Below are 6000 nucleotides of genomic sequence, written 5' to 3' on the forward strand. Positions count from 1 at the left end.
GGATTTAATGAACAGAATATTCAGATCCTATCTTGATAAGTTTGTTGTCGTATTTATTGACGATATCTTGATATATTCAAGAAGTAAATTGGAGCATGAAAAACATTTACGGTGTGTACTACAAATATTGAGGAAAGAAAAGCTTTATGCCAAATTTAAGAAGTGTGAATTTTGGCTGGACAAAATAGTCTTTTTAGGACACATCGTATCTAAAGATGAAATTTCTGTGGATCCAGCAAAAGTGGAAGCTGTGATGCAGTGGAACAGACCTACAAATATTTCTGAGATTCGAAGTTTTCTGAGAATGGCAGGATATTACAGACAATTTGTAGAAGGATTCTCCCGCATAGCTGCACCTTTGACTCGTCTTACTCAAAAAGGGGTTAAATTTGAGTGGATCGAAGATTGTGAACAGAGTTTTCAAGAATTAAAACAACGATTAGTTTCAGCTCCTATCTTTACTATACCAACAAGAGATGAATGTTTCACAATATATAGTGATGCATTTAAAAAGGGACTCGACTGTGTATTAATGCAACATGGTAAGGTAGTAGCCTATGCCTCAAGACAATTGAAACCATATGAACAGAATTATCCGACACATGATTTGGAATTAACTGCAGTGATTTTTGTCCTAAAAATTTGGAGACATCACTTATACGGTGCGCAGTGTGAAGTGTTTACAGATCATAAGAGTTTGAAGTATATTTTTACGCAAAAAGAATTAAACATGAGACAGAGAAGGTGGTTAGAACTATTAAAGGATTATGATTTAACAATCCATTATCATCCGAAAAAAGCTAATGTTATTGCTGATGCCCTTAGTAGAAAATCTGTGGAAAATTTGGCAGTTTTAATTACATATCAAAGCCAATTATTGGAGGATATAAGAAAACTAGAATTAGACATCCGAATATATGACTCAACAGTACGGTTAGCCAACATGAGAGTTCAGCCAACACTCATTGAAAGAATTTCAGTTGCCCAGAATGAAGATCCACAACTAATAAAAATAAGAAACTCAGTGGAAGCTGGTGTTCAATCTGAATTCAAGATACATGAAGACGGTTCGTTGAGGTTCAAAAATAGGATTTGCGTACCCAATAATTCAGCACTCAAGCATGAAATGCTTCAGGAGGCACATCGGACCGATTATACAGTTCATCCGGGAGGTACTAAGATGTATAGAGACTTAAAGAAAATATACTGATGAAATAATATGAAGAGAGAGATCGCTCAATTCATGGCTCAATGTTTGGTGTGTCAACAAGTTAAAGCTAAACATCAGAGAACTGCAGGACTACTTCAACCTCTTGATATTCCAGTATGGAAGTGGGAACATATCACTATGGATTTTGTAACTGGACTACCTAAGACTCCAAGTAAAAATGATGCAGCCTGGGTGATTGTGGACCGATTGACAAAGTCTGCACATTTTCTACCAATTAGAGTTGGATTTACTTTGGAAAGACTAGCAAAGTTATATATGAAAGAAATTGTAAGGCTACATGAAATTTCAGTGACCATCATATCGGATCGAGACACCAGATTTGTATCACAATTTTGGAAGAGCTTACACAAGGCATTAGGAACAAAATTGAACTTCAGTACAGCTTTTCATCCATAGACTGATGGTCAGTCAGAGAGAACTATTCAGATCTTAGAAGATATGTTGAGAACCTGTATTTTGGATATGAAAAGTTCATGGGATGAGCATCTACCTTTGATTGAGTTCGCTTATAATAACAGTTATCAGGCTAGCATTGGTATGGCACCTTATGAAGCATTATATGGTAGAAGATGTCGATCGCCGATTCACTGGGATGATGTTGGTGAGCGAAGAATATTGGGTCCCAAACTTGTTCAACAAGCAGTCGAGAAGATTCAATTAATTAAAGAACGACTTCGGGCAGCACAAAGCAGACAGAAAAGATATGCAGATAACAGGAGACGAAAATTAGAATTTCAAGTCGGTGACCATGTATTTCTCAAAGTATCTCCTTTAAAAGGAATCTCAAGATTTGGCATTCGTGGCAAATTGAATCCTAGATATGTGGGTCCGTTTGAGATTTTGGAAAGAATTGGTGAGGTGGCTTATAGACTTGCCTTACCACCTTCACTTGCAGGAGTACATAATATTTTTCATGTTTCTATGTTAAAAAAATATTTACCAGACCCAAGTCACATCGTAGAACTTGAACCAGTACAAGCCAGAAAAGATCTATCATATGAAGAATATCCAATACGGATCGTGGATCGTAAAGAACAGGTGCTGAGACGTCGCAACATTCCTTATGTCAAGGTACAATGGAGTCGACATTTGGAAAGAGAAGCTACTTGGGAGCTAGAGGAAGAAATGAAGCAAAAATATCCCCAGCTCTTCGAGACTACAGGTATGAAAAATTTCGAGGACGAAATTTCTTTTTAGGGATGAAGAATGTCATAGCCCAAGCCCATAATGTCAAGACCCAAGCCCACAAAAAAAAAAAAAGAAACAGAGGAAAATCGGGAAGAAGACTCCCGATAGGAGTCTTCTTCTCCGGCGAGACCCCAGCAATTTGGGAGTCCTAGGACCTCTCGAAGTCCTAGGACCCTCTATAAGAAGACCTCCCCTCTCCTTAGAAATCGACCATCGGCCCCTTTCCTCTCTCTTTCTCCCTGTTTTTCTCGATCGGAGCCGCAGACACCGTCTTGATTCTCGCCGTGATTGCTCGCTGTTGGGGTCACCAGAGGCCGAGGTGAGTCTTCCTCTCCTTCTTCTCTTCCTTCCCTTTCCTCCCATACCCTTGAGCGTGACGGCCGGCGACGAGTGTCGCCGATTTTCGGTTGGAAAAGAGACCCCTGTTTTGGGCCTCTTTTTCTTTGGATTTTTCGGTGCCGGCGATCGCAATCGACAGCCGACCATGCTCCTCCGGAACCGGGGGAGTGGCCCCCCTCTGCCGCCGGCCTCCGCCGCAGCGGTCGTGGCCTGAAGGGCCTGGCAAAAGGAGGGGACGCCAGTCCCCTGTTCCGGCGTGGAAAGAGATGAGAAAAAGAAGAAAAAGAAAAGAAAAAGAAGAACAAAAAAATAAGAAAAAAAAAAGAAAGAAAGGAGAGAAAGGAACTCTCTCTCTCTCTCTCTCTTTTAGATTTTTAGGATTTATGAAATTAATTAAAAAAATAATAAATAAAAATAAAATAAAATAAAAATAATAATAAAATAAATATAATTAGGATGTCCATGGATTAGTCCGAAAATCCTGGATGCTGTCGTCAAGCTGATCCTCATGGGGACATTAGATTTTAATAATTTTAGTTATTTTTAATTCGATGAAATTTTGATTAAAAACATGATATTTGACGTATCAGGTTCAGAGAAAGATTTTCGAGATTTTTAGAATCCCTAGTTTGGATTTTCTTTTGAGGTAAGTAGTGTTTACTTTTACTGAATTTATCTGGTAAATTATGAATTAAATAAATTTATGCATGCTTATGATTGAAATTATTGAAATAATTGATTATGACGAAAGTTAATTGTAGAGATTATTTATGATTAAAGTTATTTGTTGAAAAATTATTATGATGGTGTATGATCATAAAGAATGACATGATTGATTTGACTCAAATTTTATTTATTTATATTATTTAAAAAATAATAATATATGAATTGAAAAGATAATATGAAATTGACAACTTGACTGTGTTGAGGACCCCGCCAATGGGGGCATATACGTTGGCAATTGACTGTCCTAAGGATTTATGTCGCCAGCGAGACCAGCGACATGTCGCCAGAGAGACCAACGACAAACCGCCAGCGAGACCAGCGGTTCCAAAGGACTTGGCTGCCAGATGATTCGCAGCCCACCGCAAGCAGATACGCGGTATTATGACCCTGCCACAGGGATAATATGGTCATAGTCATGGTTGGTAAGAAGAACTTAAGAAATTGATGAATTTAAGATGAAAAACATAATTTGAAATTATGATAAATTGATTTTTATATATGATTGATAGTATGATTATGATTTCATGAAATTACATATTGATTTTGTTATATCAGTAAATCGATATGTATTGTATTATTTGCCTGATTTATTCAGTTAAAGGTATACACTGCTTACTGGGCTGTTTAGCTCATGATGAGTTTTATGTTTTTCTTATAGATCCAGAAAATTAGCTTGCTGCGGGATTTTGGTTGGGAGAGCGATTAGAGATGGAGTTAGCTCATTGATTTAGGATTTTCTCAGAATTGATTCAAGACTTTTAGTTTTTTTAGTGTTGACTTTGTCAGACAGTTATTTTCTTTTGAACACTGAGTTTTGATTTGTTATTTGAACTAAGGTTTGATTATTAAATATTAAAAAAAAATTATTTACTTTGTGTGAAGATATCATGATGAGATGCCTTGCATGCTTATGGGAAAAGATTCTATGAGTATGTGGCGGTTGCTATGACCCTCGATTCAAATCTCGGGTCGGGGGTGTGACAGGAAGAGCGGCGGGCGGTGGGCAGACAAGCCATGGATGGTGCCAGAAGGGGGGTGGTGCGGAGAATCCACCGACAAAAGGAGGGTTGGCACGGGCGAAGGACCGGCGGGCATGCCGGGTGGGGAGAGACTGTCGGCGTGCAGGGGGTTAGGGGGGTGCGCGGAGCAGCAGCTGGCGTGTGGGGGGCCGAGGGGGTGGGGGGGCACGGAGGAGAAGCAACCCAAAAAAAAATAAAAATAAAAATAATAAAAATAATAAAATATTAATTTTAGAAAATAATTTGGAAACAACACATTTTCAAAATCATTTATTTAAAATAATATTCTATCATTATTTTAAAAACCTAATTTTTTTCATTACAAAAATAATTTATTTTTAAATATTTTTAAAAATTTTATTTTATTTCTTTTTTCATTATTTTATTTATTTTTTATTTTTATTTATTCTTATTTTTTTTATTTTTAAGCATTTTTTAAAAATTATTTTTAAAAGTAATATTTTATTACTATTTTAAAAAATTATTTATTTCTTCCTTCTCTTTTATTTCAAAATAGATTTTTAAAATAATAATAAATTATTAATTTTTAAAAATATTTTTTAAAAAAATAATTTAAAAAATAATTTTTAAATTTTTTTAAAAAATAATATTTTATGTTAAAAATAATATTTATTTTTAGAATAATACTTTAAAAATATTTCTTTTTTTCCCTTCTCCTCCTGCACTCTTTTGGTTAGGCAATTTTAAAAATAAAATTTTATTATTTTTTAAAAACCTTCCTTCTTTCTTATCTTTTAAAATTAATTATTATTATAATTAGTTTTTCAAATTATTTTTAAAAATAATATTTCATCATTATTTTAAAAATCTATTTTTTATTAAAAAAATCTTCTATTTTAAATTTTTTAATAATTTTATTATTATTTTGAAATTTTTTTTTCTATCCTTCCTTATTTTATTAAAATTATTTTTCAAAATAAAAAAAAAAAAAGGCTATGTAGCAAGAGTGAGTGGAGGGCCTCGCAATTTTCTTTTTATTTTTTCAAATTATTTTTTAAAAATAAAATTTTATTAATTTTTTTATTTTTTTCATATATATTTTAAAATTATTTTTTAATATTAATATTTTATTATTATTATTATTATTATATTATTATTATTATTTTTTTTTCTTTTCCTCCCCTCTGTACGCCCAACACCCCCTCCTGCGCTCTTTTGGCTAGACAATTTTAAAAATAAAATTTTATTATTTTTTAAAAATTTTCTTTCTTTCTTTTTTTCACGTATTTTTCAAAATTATTTTTTGACATTAATATTTTATAATTATTTTTTAAAAACTTTTACAAAAATAATATTTTATTATTATTTTAAAAATCTTTTTTATTACAAAATACCTTTTATTTTTATTTTTTATAATTTATTATTATTATTATTATTTAATATTTATTATTATTTTTATTATTATTATCTTTATTTTATTTTTTTTTTCCTCTCCTCCTCCTTCCCCGGCACGCCAACCACACCCCCCCCCCCCCC

This window comes from Elaeis guineensis, chromosome 3, assembly GCF_000442705.2.
Source record: "Elaeis guineensis isolate ETL-2024a chromosome 3, EG11, whole genome shotgun sequence".
Classification (NCBI taxonomy): domain Eukaryota; kingdom Viridiplantae; phylum Streptophyta; class Magnoliopsida; order Arecales; family Arecaceae; genus Elaeis; species Elaeis guineensis.